This window comes from Eriocheir sinensis, chromosome 22 (assembly GCF_024679095.1).
Source record: "Eriocheir sinensis breed Jianghai 21 chromosome 22, ASM2467909v1, whole genome shotgun sequence".
Lineage (NCBI taxonomy): Eukaryota > Metazoa > Arthropoda > Malacostraca > Decapoda > Varunidae > Eriocheir > Eriocheir sinensis.
Window position 1 is genome coordinate 17,515,182 of NC_066530.1, and position 22,113 is coordinate 17,537,294.

Consider the following 22,113-nt stretch of genomic DNA (forward strand, 5'->3'; position numbering starts at 1 on the left):
TTATCGGGTGATATTTATTCGAGTATTCTGTTTACAAGAATGATTCACAATTACTATTTTCTCAAAATGCTTTTATTCTACACTTAATGTAATAGGGGAAATCTTAAGTGTGTGTGTGTGTGTGTGTGTGTGTGTGTGTGTGTGTGTGTGTGTGTGTGTTCAAGCAGTGATGTATATATGAATCAAATATTATTCTATTTCACTCTTTTAAGGATTTATCTTCTGTCTCTTACCTGTCTCCCTTACCTGACTTGCCACCTCTAACGTCCTTCTTTTTTGTGCCTTCCAGGTATGTTAATGGAGTCCTTGGCATGGGGCGGCGGGTTGGACCAGTTTTCGGCGGGCAGGAGAACAGGACGTCACAGCCAACACACACTACCCAGTAAGTGCAGAGTGACCATCCCCTCGATATGTGATGATTTTTAAGGTTAAGGTGTTTGTAGGTTCAGAGTGTAGTCGTTGCTATCACCCACTTCGCGACGCTGTAATGTTTCGTAGCTTATATTCTCACAAAAATTAAGTAGGTGGAATTTACCGTTATATATCAAAGGGAGAGGCAGCAGCAATATGAGGAAATTTCGGCCCTAAGAATCTTAAAATAGTGGGATTTACCGTTGCATGTCAAAGGGTGATTTAGCGATACGAGGAATCTTTGCAGTGAAGAATTTTATGAAGGTGGAATTTACCGTCTCATGTTATAGGGAAATTTAGCAAGGCGAGGAAACTTCTGGCGAAAAATTAGTTAGGAAAATTTTACTTTGCAGAAGGCGACGGGAAATAATAGTGTCTAAAATTAATTGGAGAAAAATGCCGCCGAGAATTAGTGGAGGAAATAATAGTGCGAAATAATAGCGCTTAGAATAACTCAGGGACATAATACCGCCAGGAATGTGTTGAAGAAATGCTACCTTCAGGAAATAGTCTGAGAATTAGCAGCGTCTGGAATAAGTTGAGGAAATGATATCGCCAAGAATTAATTGATGAAATATTACCCTGAAGTTGCCAAGGAAATGATAGCGACAGTTTACTGAGGAAATATTGCCTTCCAGAATTGATCGGGAAAATATTGCCGACAAGAATTAGTTGAAGAAATTTTACCTTCGGGGAAATAATACCTCCAAGGAATAGTCGAAGGAATATTACCTTAACACAAGAAATTACCACAAAATAATACCGCCAAGAATTAGTTAAAGAAATACTACCTTCAAGAAATAATAGGGGAAATAATACCGCCAAGAATTTGTTGAAGAAATATTACCTTAATACAAGAGAGTACCAGGAAATAATAACGCCAACAATTAGTTAAAGAAATATTACCTTCAAGAAATACTCGGAAAAATAATACCGCTAAGAATTGATCGGGAAAACCTTTTAATAGTAGTCTTTAAAATGCCATCTATTCCTATCATATATGTATTCGTTGTTGTGTGCCCATGTACCTTCAAATAAAAACACTATACAACTAACCAAGAATTATTTCATGAACCAACATTTACAAGAATTAGCCGAGGGAACAGCACGGTCTTGAATCGGTCGAAGAATTATTAGAAAGAGAGAGGGAGAGGGAGAGAGAGAAAGGGGAGTAGGAGAGAGATGAGAGTGAGATAAAATGAATGATGCTGATGATAAAGGATGCAAATTGAGAGTGAGAGATAATGAACCAACACTTTTAATAATTAACCGAGGAAACAGATGGTCTAGAATCGGTCGAAAAATTATTTGCGAGAGGGAGAGAGGGGGGGGGGGGGAAGATGAGAGGGAGATAAGATGAATGATGCTGATGATAAAGGAAGCAAATAATGAACCAACACTCTTAAGAATCAGCCAAGGAAACAGTATGATCTAGAATCGGTTTAAGAATTACTAGAAAGAGAGAGAGGGAGAGAGGGAGGGGGGGGAGAGTTGAGAGGGAGATAAGAATAATGATGCTGGTGATAGAAGAAGACAAGAGAGAGTGAGAGACTAATGAACTAACATTCTTAAGAATTATCCGAGGAAACTGTACGCTCAAGAATCGGTCGGGAAAAACAGATCCATGAAGAATATGTCGGTTCATGTAACTGCAAGTAAAAATAAACATACAAATCAACCAATAATTATTCCATGACCCAACACGTTCAAGAATTAGCCGAAGGAAACTGTACACTCTAGAATCGTTCGGGAAAACAGATCTTTCAAAAATAAGTCGGTTCATGTAACTGTAAATAAAAATAAATACCAATAATTATTTCATGACCCAACACGTTCAAGAATTAGCCGAGGAAACAGGACGGCTCAAAATCGGTCGGCCAAAACAGATCCGTCAAGAATAAGTCGGTTCATGTAACTGGAAATAAAAATAAACATACAAATCAACCAATAATTATTTCATGACCCAACACGTTCAAGAATTAGCCGAGGAAACAGGACGGCCCAGAATCGGTCGGCCAAGCAGATCCGTCAAGAATTAGTCGGTGCAAACGCGTCTGTGGTCCGATATCCACAAATCATCCGCATTATATCCCGGACCGATTAGAGCCTGTCCAATCTGCCATAAGCATCAACACCCCATTACTGAGCCCTCGTCTGCCGCCCTTATCCACGCCAAGTGCTAGTGCATTTGTGCGTGTGTGTCTGTGTGTGTGTGTGTGTGTGTGTGTGTGTGTGTGTGTGTGTGTGTGTGTGTGTGTGTGTGTGTTGTATTGAGTAACACACACACTCACACACACACACACACACACACACACACATACACACACACACACACACACACACACGACAAGTTTCACGGTATTTGTACGCTAGTGAGTCTGTATATTGTATTTCCACAAAGTTATATTGAATAAAACACACACACACACACACACTCACACACACACACACACACACACAGGCACAGGCACACACACACACACATACACGAGACATACCAATCTATATATAGCAAGCAAGGGCATTCCCCTCTTAAAAAAAAGGCAGATAATAAAAGAGCGTGGTGAGGTGGGGAGGAGCGCGCCGCCCCAACCACAACAGAGGGAAGCCTTTTACTACACACCCACACTTCCGGGAGGGGTGCCGAGTTGAGGTGACCTTGAGACCGAGGGAAGTTTATGACGTAGGGGGAAGTGAGTGTACGTCCGTGTGTGTGTGTGTGTGTGTGTGTGTGTGTGTGTGTAGGGGAGAGGGAGCATGGGGAAAAAAGCTCGTAGTGAATGAACTCACACCTCCCTCCCTCCGTGTCTTGGTGTGTGTGTGTGTGTGTGTGTGTGTGTGTGTGTGTGTGTGTGTGTGGAAGCAGTGAGGTGTGAATTAAATATTATTCTCTTTCACACTTTAAGATCGCTCTCCTTGTTGTTGTTGTTGTTGTTGTTGTTGTTTTTAGCATGGAGTTGAAAGTTGTGTTTTCCATGACTACAAAAAAGACCTGTGAGGATGTTATATATACATGATGATGGTGCCGATGCTAATAATAATAATAATAATAATAATAATAATAATAATAATAATAATAATAATAATAATAATAATAATAATAATGATAATAATAATGATAATGATAATAATTTAACTGGATTTTCATAATTATTACCACCTTTTCCTCACTAAAGACTTCACTGCCGTAAGTCAAATTAACTCATAGATAATATAAAACTTCAAAGAAGGAAATATTGCAAAGTCAAAGATGATAACCCTTGTATTTATTTATCATCCTAAATTTATGTACCATTACAAGTACGTACAAACAATATTATAACCACGAAACGGTCACTGACACTCTTAATTGATTTCATATGTGTCTTTTGTGGACTATAAGAACAGCTAAAGAAACAGCTCAGGCAAAAAAAAAAAAAATTAAAAAAAAAAGCTAAAAGAACGAAAAAATGTGATCAGACTGTTCTTGTGTATGTGATGTTGTAGTTGATCATATCATACAAATTCTCTACTATTATAACCACTGAAACGATCATCTATCGACACTCCTAATTACCTTCGTATCTAACCCATAATTTCTTCCAGTACAGACTGTCCTTAAGACATCAACCTTTGTAGATACAGTCATGCACAAATTTTCTACCTATTGTATACCTAAGTTTTCTACCGTCTACCATCTATCGACTATTATCTGTCTACCGTTTATCTAACCCATAATTCTTCTCTTCCAGTACAGACATCGCTGCTCTATCTTAAGACATCAACCTTTGTAGATAGAGTCATGCACAAATTTTCTATCTATTATCTACCTAAGTTTTCTACCATCTACCATCCATCGACTATCGCCTATCTACCTTTTATCTAACCCATAATTCTTTTCTTCCAGTACAGACATCGCTGCTCTATCTTAAGACATCACACATATTTTTTACTCTTTTTAATTAACCTCCTTTCTCTGCATTATTATACTGTTCGTTTATTTAGTTTATTTATGCCGTGAAATGAGGGAAGTATCAAATAAATCAAGAGTATAAGAGAACCGTCCTGCCGCTACTACTAAAAAATAAAAGTCAAAACGAGAAATATAAACCCTTTTCAGCCATCTTTCTCTCAGATATTACTGGGTGCATATATATTTTTTTACAGTAAAATGAGGGAAGTATCAAATAAATCAAGGAAACTATGCAGGGTACGTTATGCTGTTGCTATAAAAAGGGACAAAAAAAATATATAACATTCAGCTCCAGAGATGCCCTGATAACACCTTCTTGGATGCTTATAGTAAGTCATCGGAGGAAGGTAGTACAAATCTCCACATGAAATTGATCTCTCTTGTGCCCTCTCGTTCCTATTTCTATTGCCTGATCAGCGTCTAGCGGGGGTCTTAAGTTGCTATGTCTGTGTTTTGCCCTTAAGCTGCCTCCCTTGCTGTAAAGGATAACAAAACAGTAAAGAAACCGCCGTGTGTATACCGTAAAATAAGAGTTGGAAAGTAATAGCGCTTAGAATAACTCCGGGAAATAGTACCGCCAGGAATGTGTTGAAGAAATGCTACCTTCAAGAAATAGTCTGAGAAATAACAGCGTCTGGAATAAGTTGAGGAAATGATATCGCCAAGAATTAATGGATGAAATATTACTCTGAAGTAGTCGAGGAAATGATAGCGACAAGAATTTATTGAGGAAATATTGCCTTCTTGAATTGATCGGGAAAATATTGCCGCCAAGAATTTGTTGAAGAAATTTTACTTTTTGGGAAATAATACCGCCAAGGATTAGTCGAAGAAATATTACCTAACACTTGTAGTCTCCTTATGCCCTAGTGTGTCGTTGTATTTAAAGTTAGTTGTGTGTTCGCATCGCTACTTCCGACGAACCTTCATTAACCGCTGCACATTCCACGCCTCCTCCTCGCCGTCTTGAATATCCCCGCTCATCATGCTCGGGTTTCTTGTGTCTTTAATTAAACGAATAATAAAAAAAGAGTAGCGTGGCGGGTTTCCTGTTGTGTCGGCACAGTCATGCTCTCGCCTCGCTGCTTGCATGGCTTCGTCCACGTGGGTTTGTTGTGCCGGTGTTGTCAAGGCTTCCAGGAACCTGCCTTTGTTTCTTGTCATGATAGGAAATCAAATGAATTGAACATTAATATCGATATTTGTTTATATACCTGCGAATATATTCCGTTTATGAGTGTAAAGCATACTACTACCGATGCCTTCTGCATTCCTGCTTCTAACCCTATAGCTACTAGCCTTACTACTACTACTACTACTACAACTACTACTACTACTACTACTACTACTACTACTACTACTACTACTATAATAATAATAAATAATAAAATAATATTTTTTATTAAAATAATATTATCATTATTATTAATGATAATAATAATAAAATAATTATGAAAGTTACAACATTCATAAGAATACTAAGACACCAGTAAAAAAAATATTGATAAAAATGAATAAGAATAATAAGATTCTTATTAGTATCATTATAATAATAATTGTAATAATAATGATAATGATACTACTACTACTACTACTACTACTACTACTACTGCTACTACTACTACTAATAATAATAATAATTGATATTATTATTATTATTTTTATTATTATTATTATTATTATTATTATTATTATTATTATTATTATTATTATTATTATTATTATTATTATTATTATTGTTTTTAATATTATTATAATTATTATTATTATTATTATTATTATTATTATTATTATTATTATTATTATTATTATTATTATTATTATTATTATTATTTTATTGTAATTCTTATTATCAATATTATTGTTTGTAACAGTAATTGCAACTGCAGCAGCAGTAGTAGCATGACTGGTAACCATCAAGAATAAGTTTTAATCAGATGGGTACTCAGCAAGGTGAAGGGAAAAGGCTTTAGTCACTGATTTGCTCTGTGAATAATTATGGTCCACTTGGGTCATGTCTGGAGACCCGGAGAACACAACTTTACCGTATAACTAAAGAAGGAAAAACGTCGAAGGAACTATGGAAGACGAATATGTGGGCTGAGAGTTCTTGAGTAAATAAATGTGAGGATTGTGCTAGCAACGCCGAAGTCAAAGCAAAATATTTAAGCTCCCTTACAAATAGAGATGTTCAGGAAGGGTTAAATGACACGATCATATAATTCTGCTTAATATATAAAAAAGTTTAATTGTTCTAAGGGACTATGAATATTAGAAGACGTTTGGAAGGAAGTGTCCTGTGAGGGTTTTGAGGTTATATCTTTGAAAGCACCATTCTTAGGGCACTCAAGCTTCTCCGTAACACTAATGCGAGGGTCAACTATAAGCGGGAGTCGATGTTAAGCGCACGGCGGCGGTGTTCATGAGGTGCCGCCCTCCGATACCGCCAGCGTCTGACGATTAGCGGCAGGCGTCATGCTCTCTGGATCAGCGCCTTGTTGTCTCTCAAAGCTCGATTAAGACCCATAGAAACATGAACCCGTCGCTTAGCATAACTCTTCAGTGGCGTTATCCTAAACATTTACCAGCGCTGACAGAGGCAAGTCGAATTTCCCAAAAGAACTTAACTGAAACATAAATTAGATAAATTAAATTTGAATACAGTGTTACAGATTTGCGTTTGAGAGTTAGTTGTGTGATATGCATCCGCCTGAAGACCTTATATAGAGAAATGGTGAGGAAAGTGTGAACCAAAATACTTGATTGATAGTCGTTTAGATGCTAGAGAACAGACGCAAAGTTTCTTGTGTTAATGTGAAAATCTTCTGTGGATTAAGTAAATTCTAAGTACTCGCGTTTGACTTAGAAGAAAGAGAATCGGAAGTCACTGTTACGTATGGAAAGGTAATCCCTGAAATGCAAGCAGTCACGGCTATAATGTTCGTGTGTATTAAGATATGAGCATAAGAACACAAGGAGTCTTCAAGAGGTTAGTCGGCCTTCTCGCGGCAGCTCCTGTAAAGCTAACACCACATGGCTTCCCTCTCCATGGCCTTATCCGGTGTTTTCTTGAAGGCTTCTGTCGTATTGGCACTCACCATATGCCTACCATACTTGTTTTACTCGTTCACCATTATAAGTGAACCTATTCTTGCCCTTGTCTTTATTGAATACGAATTTATCTAACTTAATCCATACGGTGTCATATTCTGCTCTTTTAATGCCAGTATCTTATTGCCATCAGTCATACAAAAGCCCTTCAGCTATTTATAAGCCTCATTTGAGTCTCCTCGCACCCTTCACATTTCAAAACGGTACAGATATGAGCGTTTAAGCTTACCCGTATGTGGCAAGCTTCTCAAACTATAAATTATTTTTTGACATCCTTCTCTGCATAGTTTCTAATACACACAAGTCCATTTTGTAGTAAGCAAACCAGCTCAATATCGAGATGAGGTCTAAGTGATAGTGATTATAGTTTGACTTGAGGGCTTGTTTTGCTGAAGCATCTTGAAAGGAAACTCAGTATCTTATTTGCTCGATTTTTTGACTGAATGTCCTGATCCTTGGACGGAGATCATGGCTCACAATGACGTCTAAATCCTCTTCACAACAGGACCTTCTCAGGGGAGTGTCACTGAAGATTGTCACGTAATGGGTAATTTTTTTTCTACATGCAAAATGCGACCCTTCCTGACACCGGCCACTGCCTGACCAATCATAAGGCCTGTTATGTTCGCCCTGCAGTATCTTAGGCTCTTGATCCGTCTCCTTCCTTCAGATGATGAAAGTTTTTCTATATAGATCACAATTATAAAATTAGAAATCATCATTCATCTTCGTTGATGAAGTGGATATCAGTGCAGCTGGTGCAAAAAAGTAATTCTAAGTATAGGTAAAATAAATTAGTTATAAAAAAAAATAATTGTGATGAATTTGCTTTATGCATCAAAAACCTTTACACGGCTTCAGGGAAAATGACTTTAAATGGCAGTAGTGAAGGAAATACCAAGAAAAATTGTTTATATGTATAAACAGAGAAGTTGTATCTTGGGAAAGGAACAGAAATAGGAAGACGCCTCTGCAGGATAAGTAACAAACAGTGTGTGGAATATGATGCTGTAGAAGCAGGCGGCCCCGTGATAAGCATCTGGGGTGGGATTTGCTGGGTGAGCCGCCATCTTGATACACATTTAGAGGACAAGATTATAGAACAGACTCTGCGCCGGTGGTGTCGAAGTAAAGACAAGGGAGATCTAGAAGAGAATGAAAGATGAGAGTGTAAGATCGAATACATTATAGAGTGGGAATAATCGCTCGTGTACATATATACTATGGAAGAAGAAAAAAAATATGTTTGCACAATTGATGTTGAGGAAGTGACTGGAAGAAATTCACTATGACGATGTCTGAGCAAGGCTGAAGGTTATGTTGAAGTCCATAAGTAGGGGAGGGAATCGAAGGGTGTTCCTGGCTTATCTTATGGAAGAAAACAAATTTTAAGGCAAATAAACAGCTTAACCAGAGCTGCTTCCTTATTATGGAATAAATTAGATATAAATAACGTGTGAAAGACCATCGACGGTGTGCGTTGCGTCATACAGCGTCATGACAACGCTGTAACCATAGCTGAGGTGGGTCGTTATGGCGGCTGTTGTTGTACGGTGAACTGTCATTGACCTGTGAGTTCGAATTTACTCTGAAATTAAGTTTCATATATTGCAAGTAAATGTAATGACCAGACTCGTGTCACCAAATTGTTACGTGCCTCCATAATGCTGAACAAAGTCACTTTATTAAGAGATTACATGCGGTACTATTGTATGTTTACATTTACCTTTTGGCACTTTACTTATATTGAATTTTAATTTGCTTTCACCATCAAATAGACAGTGTCATTTACGTGTCTGCCAGTCTCCTTGAGGAGTCATTGCAACACGGGCGCTGCCGCGGCCTGCCAAGCATGTCTGCTGACTCTCGATCCCAGCCAGTGCTGCTGATGCCCATGGCAGACAGGAATGATTCTTTACCATAAGAATATATATATATATATATATATATATATATATATATATATATATATATATATATATATATATATATATATATATATATATATATATATATATATATATATATATATATATATATATATATATATATATATATATATATATAGTTATATATATAGATATATATATATATATATATATATATATATATATATATATATATATATATATATATATATATATATATATATATAATGTATATATATATAATGTATATATATATATATATATATATATATATATATATATATATATATATCTATATATATATATATATATATATATATATATTCACCTTTGAGGCATGAGTAATTTAATTTCAGTGTTACTATCAGTGAAGTATTACTATCACTAATTATCTCATGACAGTTGGATATGATCGGGTGCATATATTTGCTGCCCCGATTCAGATATTTTCTCAGATATTTTCCAAATAACATCAGAGTGTATACAGGAAAGTGATAACAATAATTGACTGTGAACTAAAAGTGCCTTCACTCCAGCTGATAGCCGATACCTGTGCTGCTTTTACCTTGGAGATTTTTCATGTTCCTATACGAGAATGGGAAAACATTTACTGCGTTTTTATTGCACATAATTTTTATGCTTCGTCTTTCCGAGTGATTTATGGAGGGTTGCGTGAGGTTGTGTTCGCGTCACAAGGCTCCTGTCACAAAGAAATGCTGCGAAACAAAAAAAATCTAGCAAATCACCATCCTGAAAACGTCCCGGCGCCCCAGTGTCCAGAGAGGCTCCTTCAAGGCATAAGAATCGGACACTTTGATCTCCATTCATTGTGCATTCTGAACTGCACGATGCGGGGCTTCACTGTAACGCCTTTGAGGGATGAACCTCGGTCGACAAGGAGGCTTTTCGACTTTCAAGTGCGATGCTTAGAAATATCTGGAAAAAGAACATCCACCGAGTATATTTTTTGAGGGACTGTGGACCAGCAAGGGGAGTCATGTTATCCTTATCCTATTTTGCAATGGAATGATATTATTAATGGAATATTATTATTGGATTATTATTGCCCTTGTTTTTATTTTGTATACACATGTAAGTTAATATGTACCAGCAGAACTACATCATTGTGGCCATATTAGTTTAACTTCTCATGATGTACAGACTATGGTATTTATGATGCTAACTTGTGAAATACATAAACGCTTAAGATAAAGTCATGCTATCGACCCTTACTTTGTCATTAATTCTTCAAGCAAAAGCACGTCTTCTGTGTTTTGTATTTCAGCTGCACAGGTAGTATGCGATAGGACAGGTAACAAACAGCCTTAAAGACACATATTTCTTGAGTTCATAGGTGCCCTCAAGTCTGAAACCACCATCATTTTCTGCATCACCAACCTATAACATGATTTTGGGGTCCTCCTCCACAACAACCTCAGCTCGTACAAGGCCACTACCACCGCCACTACCACCACTACCGACAGCAAACCACCACTAACACCACCACACAGAAAACAACACCAGCATCACTCTCACCACCCCCAAGAACCACCACTATCACCACTACCAGCAAACTACCACCAAAACCAATACTCTGGAAACATCACCGGACTCACCAGCACCACCACCACCACCACCACTACCACCTTCCAACAACACCATCAGCTTAACCACAACCAACGCCAGTCAAGTCCACAACACCAAAAACATAAACACCAAGATCCATTACCACCACCAACAACAACAGCACAGCAACAGAGCAAAACCATCACCACCACCTCCACCACCACCAACACCATCACCAACATCTACATCAACGTCACCAGACATCATCAACATCTGGGAGCGCTGCATCACTAACTCTATTTTTCCCCCCTTGTTGTGGTGGCCTAATGGGATGAAACCTTGATGGGGCTGAAGGCCTTTTGCGTGCTTGCTGAGAGGAACAAGATAGTGAGAATGTCAGGCCAGGCGGACGTCCCATGACACACCTGACCAACACATAACTAATTTCGGGCTCGGGACTCGCGCCGTGTAGAGGTGTGTTAATGAAGCCCATTTTTCGGGTCGTGGGGAAGGGTAAGGTAAGGTGGGGGTGAGGGGGTACAGGTGGGCTGAAACGTCGTAAGTTTGGCTTCAGCTTCAGAGGGGAAGTTGTGCCTCATGGAAGTGTTTCTCTGGTGTGTGTGGGTGTGTTGTGGGTGTCCTGGCGTGGTTCCTGAGTCTGTGTGTATCTGTGTGTGGGGTATAGAAAGATAGATGAATAAATAGATAACTAGATAGACAGGGAACTGAAAACAAATATTCACCTCAGCATTTATTATTTATATTTTCAAGCAGCAATAAGATGGTGAAGCAAACGCATGTCTTCTGTGTAATTGTGTATATGGTATTGCTCAGGGAAATCGCCTATGAATTCTCCTTATGATGATTCCTTGCTGTTTTCTTTTATATTTCTTCTCAATCGTTAATATATTCTCCCTAGGATAGTTCCTTTTTTGTGGTTTCCTTTATATATTTCTTCTCAGTCGCTTATGTGTTCCAATTCCTTACTATTACCACTTTCTTTGGTCTTCTATATTTCTTCTCAGTCGGTTATGAACTCTTACAATCGTTCCTTTCTGTGCGGCTTTATATTTCTCAGCGTCAGACCAAACCACAACCTTGCCTTCACGTAACTCCTGTCGGGGGTCTGATCGCTGGTGGTGCGGGGCCGGGAGACAGACGGGGCTTGGCTGGGCTCAACACGTGACGCCGCACACGTTTACCGCTGAAGCAGGACTCGCGGCGCTCCATAACTTACGTGTAGTAGCAGGCGTATCGCGGTTATCGGCCTGCATGGTAATCTGACCCACCCATCATGCGCGCCGCCCTGTCAGGAGTCGCTGGTAATTACTCTTTGATGGTCTCTGCTTATCCTAATACCCGATAGTAAGTTATTGGAGTCACGAAATAGGCGATAGTTCCATTGTTTATCGCAGTTGATGCAGGTGAGGTGTGCGTGGCTAAGGTAGGGAGCCTGTATTAGTATTTGAAGGGTTGCGCTTATCTTAGTACCGATAGTAAGTTGTTAACGTTGAAGAAAAGGTAATAGTTCCATAGTTCACTGCTGCAGAATAGTTAATGCAGGTGAGGCTGTGTGTCTAAGATGAATTAAGATAAATAATGAGGGTGTTTACTTAGTCTCTGATGGCTTTTGTTTATTTTAGTATTGTTAGTAAGTCATAGTACCCGAAGAATAGGCAATAGATTCTTAGTTCAGCGGCTCAGTTGAGTTCATAGAGGTGAATTTGTGTGCCTAAGATAAATTAAGATGAACTGAGTCTGTGCTAGTTAGTCTTTGGTGGGTTTTCCTTACCTTAATATCGAGAGCACGTTACAGCACCCAAATAACAGGCAATAGTTTCATTGTTACGACCGCGCTTTAGTTCGAAGACGTAAATTTGTGTTCCAAGATAAATTAAGATGAACTGAGTCTGTGGTAGTTAGTCTCTGATGGGCTTTCTTTACCCTAATATCGAGAGCAAGTTACAGCACCCGAATAATAGGCAATAGTTTCATTGTTAGAAGCGCACTTTAGTTCCAAGAGGCAAATTTGTGTGCCTAAGATGAATTAAGATGAACTGAGTCTGTGTTGGTTAGTCTTTGATAGATTTTCTTTACTTGAATATCCATAGGAAGTTGCTGTACCAAAATAATAGGCAATGGTTTCATCGTTAGGAGCGCACTTTAGTTCGAAGAGCCAAATTTGTGTGCCTAAGATGAATTAAGATGAACTGAGTGTGTTGGCTAGTTTTTGATGGGTTTTCCTTTCCTTAATATCGATAGCAAGTTACAGTACCCAAATAATAGGCAGTCGTTTCATTGTTCAGCGGTGGACTTTAGTTTGTAGAGGTAGGATTGTTGTGTCACGATAAATTTCAGATGTCTTGAGTGTGTTTAGTTACTCTCTGGTGGCTTTGTTATCCTGGTATTGATAGTAAGTTGTGGGCAAGGAGTAGGCAATAGCTTCATAGATCACCGGCGCTCTTTTTTTTATTTTTTATTACAGCAAAGGAAATAGCAAAAGGGCAAAATAAACGGATACAATAATGAAAAAAAGCCCGCAAATCATTGCTCCTACAAAAAGAGTTAAGAGGAGTGGCCAAAAGAGAGGTCAACTTCAGGAGGAGAGGTCGTAGATGTGCTGCTGTGTGCCAAAGATGATTTGAGAGTGGTAAATGCTCTTAATGTCTTCTTGTTTGTCCAATTGGCTCCAGTAAATTTTGGCACTTAAAGAAGAGCCATTATATTTCCATGGTTCAGGGACGGAGGTGAGGCCAGTGAGTCTAAGATTAATTTCATCGAATATTATCTCGAGATCCAATTTTCTTTGTACCTTAGAGGTGAAAAATTCGGCGTAATTAACGATTCTTCATTTGACTTCGATGCTAAAACTGCTTAATTGTCTCAGGCTCGCTAATTAGACCAGGCATTCTTCGAGGGTCCGCGCGTGGAGAGCCTGAGTGGTGGTGGTGATGGTTGTTGTTGTTGTGGTGGTGGTTGTGATTGTTGTTGGGATAGTAGTGGTGATAGTGTGTGGAGGTTGGTGGATGTGTGTGTGTGTGTGTGTGTGTGTGTGTGTGTGTGTGTGTGTGTGTGTGTTTGGCTGGATGTCATGTGGTGAAGGAGATGTAAAGATAGTGTGTGTATGTGGTGTTGTGTGGTGATATAGAGGTGGTGTGTGTATGTGGTGTTGTGTGGTGATATAGAGGTGGTGTGTGTATGTAGTGGTGATGCCTGAAGCCTTTAAGTCGAAATTCGGAACAATGTGATGATACCAATACCAATACCAATGTGATAATACCAATACCAATACCAATGTGATAATACCAATACCAATGTGATAATACCAATACCAATACCAATGTGATAATACCAATACCAATACCAATGTGATAATAACAATACCAATACCAATGTGATAATACCAATACCAATGTGATAATACCAATACCAATACCAATGTGATAATACCAATACCAATACCAATGTGATAATACCAATACCAATACCAATGTGATAATACCAATACCAATACCAATGTGATAATACCTTTCTCAAATAATATATGTTGTTCATTATACCCAAACGTTTCTATAGACAGCTCAGATTGATGCTTAGCAGAGCCGTAACACGTTTTTTTATGGCCATTTATAAAAGTAAAACGCCGACAAAAACCTCCGTGAGGGTGTAAGTGATAGGTTTGTGTAGGACGCTTCAGCGGTAATCGAAAAAACTTGTCGGACATCCATGAAAACTGGTGCTGCTTCAGAGGCACTTTGCTGTGGAGCGCAACACGGGCCGGGCCACGCCGCCCAGCGCCGCTCCACCAATCGGGCTGACAACGGCACCTCAAACGCCCGAACTTGTAAACATCAGAGGCATTCTTCCCTTGAGGACGCCGCCTAAACTGACAAATCAAAAGAACAATCATCCGGCCCGCCATTCTCCGTTCTAATCTTTTAATTCAGTAATCTAACTGGCGGCTCCTGGGCGAGGCGCCTCACGACGCGCCTTTCGTTGCCTTATGCGTCAGGACGGTCGCCGTGAGTGCTTCTTTGGGGAAGGAATAGTGTAGGAGAAGGAAAAGCTTTTCTCTTTCAGAAGGGGAAACTCGAATCAAGGCCTTAGATATATTCCTACAAATGATTTGTGTATTAAAGATTAATTTCTTAACATCGGATGTTTGTTATATTTCTTAATCAGCAAATAAATATTTTGTAATGCACGGATGTTCATTCCCATCAGAGGCTGACGGCCGGGTCGTCACCGGGCGTCCTGATGTCAGTCAGTGTCAGCAGGATGAATATTGATTATTATATTAATTATAACGGCCATGATAATGAAAACAAAATAATTATAGAATGATTTTGATAATAATGATAATTTATATAGATAAGAATAACAACTATCACATCTATAATAATAATGATTATTATCATATTTATTATAATATAGAAATAATAATGATGATAATAAGTAGCAATAATAAAAGTAATAATAATAATAATAATAATAATAATAATAATAATAATAATAATAATAATAATAATAATAATAATAATAATAATAATAATATTACTACTACTACTACTACTACTACTACTACTACTACTAATAATAATAATAATAATAATAATAATAATAATAATAATAATAATAATAATGATAATAACAACAACATCAGTACGGGTCTTCGATAAATAAGAGATCCCTAAAAACAGCAGCGGACTCCAGAAGGAATTCTTGGAGTCCTGCAGGATTTCCAGTTTTCCCTCGACACCTGAGGCCACGCCCTTTTGGGTGGGGAGAGTCCGTCCAACAGTCACTTTCTTCCTTTGCCTGCCACCCGCCGTACCGCTGACACAGTTCAAGAAAGTATGAATATCGTTAATTAATTTGTGAACTGTTTCCTTTACATGTGGTTGTTGGTGGAGGCAGCCTGGGGCCCCGGGCGGTGTGGGACAGGCGGCAGTGGTGATGGTGGTGGTGGTGGTGGTGGTGGTGTAGTATTGCTGCCCTCGCCGGCTGAATGGCTGGCGATGGATGCGCCAGTCAATAAATGTTGCGGTCATTAAGTATTAATGTAACATTCGCTTACATTCACAAATTAATGTTTCCAATATGACAAAAGCGTTGTTTCCAGTGCGTCAGATTGGCCCAAATCCTCTTCAAGAATCGCTTTTGTCCATACGGGAGTAAAACATTTCCATGGCTTTTAACAATATTTGATTTATTTATAATGGTTTTATAGTATAGGATTCTCCACCCTACCTGGCCTGGGGAACGCATGTCATGCTCACTAAATCGAGAACGCAATATTTTCCTGCCAATAGGCCCACGCATATTCAGTGTTGGTGTGGCCGGGGGAGCGGGCGACACTGTGGTCCATGTGTTAAGCCAATCGTCAGCTCGGGGCCCCGCGACCCTCGCCGACCCGTGGCGGGTGCTCGTCACGTCAGGAGCCTCCCCGGGGGCACGTCACGGCCACGCCCGCCAGACTTAGTGTTCGTTGTGTTAGTGGTGCACCGCCCCGACGCGGCCGGCAACAGTGTGCTTGTGGCCCCGCTACTGACGGGGGCCATGAAGGTGCTGGGACTGTTGCCCGTGGGTGTGTGGCTAACACCTCGGGGCATCCCACCGGGGATGCTTGGTGCTAGAGAGAGGGAGGCATTGCCGGGGAGACAAAGTGGTGTGCAGAGGAGTAAGTATGTGCGGGCGCGGCGGTGAGCGCCCGGCGTGCTGCTGCACGGCAGCCGCGGCAGCCACGGCGGCAGGCGCGGCCCGCCGCTAGGAACGCCTCGCCCGCCGCCCGCTGGCGCTACGACAGCACACACATACGCACGTACGCACACAGTCACGAACAAACGTATGCACGCACTTTTTCACCAACGCACGCACGCACGCACACACACACACACACACACACACACACACACACACACACACACACACACACACACACACACACACACACACACACACACACACACACACACACACACACACACACACACACACACACACACACACACACACACACACACACACACACACACACACACACACACACACACACACACACACACACACACACTGATGAGATAGCAGAAAGTGTGAAGTGAAATAAGCGCCTGGTCCTAGGATACGTTTGTAATATTAGGTATATGTGATGGCCTTACCTGCTGGAAAACTGGGATACATTATAGCCCAAATGGACCTCCTTATCCATCTATTTATCCATCTGTCTATCCATATCTATCTATCTCTATCTATCTATTTATCTATCTATCTACATAAGTCTGTTTATCTATCTATTTATATCTTTCTATACACACACTCACAGTTAGACATATCGACGCCACGTTTCTAGTACATCATAAAACAGGAACATCAGTGAACAGTGAAGGTGGTGATGCCTCGTTGCAGGTGATGGCCAGCCAGGAGGCCAGATTATGCCTGGCCAGCCACGCCATGCTTCAGGAACAGAATATGATTTGTTTGTGATAATATACCGTATTTTCCTAGCTTCTAATTAATCAGAAGAGACATTGACTTGTAGGATTTCCATTAGGATGACGGCGTGCAGTGTTCATGGCCTGCCTTCTCTAGCCAATTTTACCAGTAGTCTTGTGCCAAATTGTCTTTTTAAGTTTCGATATTTTCTTTTCCTCTGTAATGCACCTGCTTTCATCGTCAACACATTTTAGAGTCTTGTGCATTCTTTGTGCATTAATGGAACTCTGAGTCTCATCGTTGGGCTTTGGTTGGGATTTGCGGCTCACATGAATTTATTTTCTTTAATGAGAAAACAAACCCCGAGCCAGATACTGTTCTCAAGTAAGCCGGGGAGAGGTACTGCTGCAAGGGAAGCAAAGCCAGCCATCGCGGCCCCCAAGTTCAACACGCGTAGCCCTTGTGGGCCTCGCCGGGGAGACAAGCCTCTCTCCTGAGTCTTGAGCCGCCTGAGAACACGCCGGTGCTCTTCCTGCTGCTGCTGCTGCTAGCCGGCGAAGAGCGGCTCGCGCGGCAAGCTCCTGCGGGGGATTGGGCAGACTTTTCCTCTATTCTTCGTCCCGTGCTTTTTATGAGTCCATTTTATGAGGATTTGTTTTATCTTCGGATCTCAGAACGATCCACTGTTAAATTTTCTGCCCGCCGTTCAGAGCCACGCTGCGAGCGGAGAAAAAACGCTGTTCTCTGCGAAGTAAAAAAGATCCTGAATACTGAACTAGATTGATATGCTTATAATCTTTAGTTTTCTCATTTGTTTCTGTATGTATTTAAGGATTTAAATGTATATATGTGCACACACACACACACACACACACACACACACACACACATGCACATGCACATATACATATATACACCCTACATACATATATACATACTGTAAACAGAGAGAGAGAGAGAGAGAGAGAGAGAGAGAGAGAGAGAGAGAGAGAGAGAGAGAGAGAGAGAGAGAGAGAGAGAGAGAGAGAGAGAGAGAGAGAGAGAGAGAGAGAGAGAGAGAGAGAGAGAGAGAGAGAGAGAATGGAAAGAGACAATCACAATATATTTCCCGGCTAACGGGCGTGTACATGGTAATTATGGCAATAAAACATATCATAAGTGTAAGTGGGTGTCCGTGGAGCTCTGAGGCGGCGAGGAGGCGGCGGAGGCAGGCGTGGGGGGCGACGAAGGGGGGGTAAGGGTCATAGGGGTAGGAGCAGGCGAGGCAAGTCCGCGGCAGAACAGGCAGCATATCCAAGCAGCCTCCTACACCATCTGTCGAGCCCCACATGTTTCTTTCATGGAGGGGCGGCAGGATGGGGCGGGAGGGGCAGGGGAGGGTCGGACGGGCTCTGGAAAGAAAGTATACAAGCTCTTGGGGTTTTGCTCCTGTCAGGAAGGATTAAGAAAGTGAGAAGACAGACGTGGCCGACGCTTCCCCTGCGGAGGTTATACGGCTGACTCGCGGCGGCGTCTCCGACATTATCTGGAGATGTTGTTGTGGGAATTTGGTGCACTAAGAGAGCATAATACCACAATAATTCTTGTCACTTAAATTTAAAGCACTAGTATTTTTATTTTAACTTATTATGGTTAGATTTTAGTTTAAGCAGATGGTATAGTTTCTTAGCTCATATTCCGGTCCATATCACCAAGAAAGCACAACGCAAGGAAATACAAGGCCGGAATTATGCTGGACACCAAAACCTGAAGCCATTATGTTGGTTTCTTGGGTTATTTTCTTGTTGATTTCAGTTTAATATTTGCTCAAAGGAAACATACCGGCAGAATAAGCTGAACACCAAAACCTGAAGCCATTATGCTGGTTTCTTTGGTTATTTTCTTGTTGATTTCAGTTTAATATTTGCTCAAAGGGAACATACCGGGAGAATAAGCTGAACACCAAAACCTGAAGCCACTGTTTTGCTTCTTTAACTTATGTTCCGGTGTAGCACTTGATCTGCACTCCTCCAGACACTGCACTCCCCGGTCGTTTTTATACGTATAATTTGAACTCTACCAGTCATTATTATACATTTAATTTTGCACTCCCCTTCAGTTATTCCCCACTCCCCCAGTCAATATCATGCGTTTAGTAACTTATCCAAACCAAACCTAACCTAACCTAACTTAACGAAACCTAACCTAACCTAACCTGAACTCCTTACCTTACCTAACCTAACCGAAACCAAACGTTATCAAAATCGAAATGAGGTCAAGACCGGGGAGTGCATACTATTCAGAAGGAGTGTATATTTTACGTATAATATACACTGGGGGGGGGGGGGGGTGTTAATTGTATGTATAATAATGTTTGGGGAGTGAAAATTATACGCATGAAAACATTGGGGAGTTATTATTCAGGGGAGTGCATATTAGACGTGACATCGGTTGATTTTGTATAATCTCTGCACCAGTGAAACTAAGCAGGACACCAAAACTTAGTCATTATATCGTTTTCTTAAATTAGATTCGGGTTGATTTCAGCATATCAGGAGGATAGAAACACAACGCCAGGATTCAGCTTGGCACTAAAACTCGAAGCCAAGGTGTCGTTCTTCTAATGCATATTCTTGTTGATTTCAGTATGATATCTCTCACAAGGAAATGCAAATCCAGAATAACGCAGGACACCAAAACTTGATGCCATTGTACCGCTTCTGTCACTGATATTCTGGTTGATTTTGGTATAATATCTGGATTAAGGAAACTAACCAGGGCACTAACATTTGAAGCCATGCTCTTTATACTATTCCTGCTTATGCCCCTTTTTTATGCTTCTTATGATCCTGTTTTCTGTCAATCTGGTTTCATTCAAATCTATAAATCCTTCGTTCTTTCATTAATTTTCTTCCCTTTCCTCTCCTAAATTACCATGAGTAAGTTGATAGGTTGATATCGAGGGACAGAGACGAACATACAGCGATAGACGAGTTGAAAGACAGACATAAGGAAGGGAATGAGAGGAGAGAAACCATGAGGAAAAGAGGGATTGGTATTGCTTTTTAATTAACGATGTAGTTGATTTCATTATAATATTTTCACCAAGAAATCACAATATCGCTAGACACCAAATCTTGAAGCCGCTGTGTCGTTTCTTTAACTCATATTCCGGTTGATTTTAGTACAACATCTGGACTAAGAAAACTAAGCAAGTCACCAATATATAATGCCTTGGTATCGTTTCTTTAATTGATGCTGTAGTTGATTTCAGTATAATATTTTCACCAAGAACTAGGCACCAAAACTTGAAGACGTTGTGTTGTTTCTTTAAATCATATTCCGGTTGATTTTAGTATAACATCTGGACTAAGAAAACTAAGCAAGTCACTAATATATAAAGCCTTGGTATCCGTTCTTTAATTGATGCTATAGTTGATTTCAGTATAATATTTGCGCTAAAGAAACACAACGCCAGAATAACGTTAGACACCAAAACTTGACGCCATTATATCGTTTCCTTAGCTCATATTCTGGTTGACTCTAAAATATCTATTTGCTTTACCTACTTAACCTAAATTTTCCTTCATTTCCGATTTGTGATGAAAAACGTATATATATCAATTTCCTTGGTTCAATTCAGCGTATCTTGTACTTGTTAAACGTTTTTCTTGGTTAAATTCAGCATATCTCGTTCTACTAAAAAATAAAATTCTTCATATACGATTACATCTTTCGTTATGAATATTCGTATGAAAATATGTCAATTTCCTTGGTTCAATTCAGCGTATCTTGTACTTGTTAAACTTCAATTCTCCCTCCTTTGCGATTTGTTATGAAAAATGTATCAATATTTCCATTTCTCTAGGTTAAATTGACAATATCTTGTACTTACTAAGCTTCATTTCTCCTTCATTTGCGATTTAGTATGAAAACTGTATCAATGTATGACTTTTTCTTGGTTAAATTCAGCATATCATACCAACTAAACTTAAATTCTCCTTCATACACGATTTGTAATGAAAAACGTATCTGTATGTAAATTTTAATGTCTAATTTCATCATATCTTGTACTTGCTAAACTTCAGTTCTCCTTCATATCCAATTTGTGATGAAAAACGCATCTGTATATAAATTTTCATGTTTTAATTCATCATATTTTGTACTTGCTAAACTTCAATTCTCCTTCATTTACGATCCGCTGTGAAAAACGTATCTATGTCTATTTTTCTTCTTTCATCTTTCGGCGTTATGAATTCTTGGCCCCACGAAACAGCTTGGTGTGGTCCGGCGCTTCAGGAGGGGAAGGGGCGTCGAGGCAACATGCAGCACCTTTGTATTAAAGAAAACACTCCACAGAACACTGACCTTGGGATTTGTATGTGCATGTTTGTTTCTCTTTGTGTGTGTGTGTGTGTGTGTGTGTGTGTGTGTGTGTGTGTGTGTGATTCTCAAAAAGTGATTGAATATTGGTCGAATATTTTGGGTTTGGTTAAAATACCGTCTTAGTAAAATTATAATGCAAGATGTTCAGTTCCGAATAGAAAATGAAGGAAACACTTGGTAGAATAGAAGACTTGAGATTTGAACTATTAAAGATTAAGATTTAAACTATTATGTAGCTCAGACGATGGGTAACAATGAACATAAGAGGAAAACAGGACTTATTGAACGGGGAAATTGCTGGTGTAGTATTTTTATTCAATTTTACCTCCATATACGTTTTCTTGTGAG

General features: G+C 39.7%; 1 long non-coding RNA gene across 1 annotated transcript in view; it reads left to right on the forward strand.

Annotated features, from left to right (window-relative positions):
* Positions 1-22,113, forward strand: part of LOC127002191 (uncharacterized) — a 123,973-nt gene that overhangs the window by 43,521 nt on the left and 58,339 nt on the right. Inside the window, exon 2 of the long non-coding RNA XR_007755857.1 lies at positions 290-382. This is a non-coding gene — a long non-coding RNA (uncharacterized LOC127002191). The remainder of the gene's footprint in view (positions 1-289; positions 383-22,113) is intronic.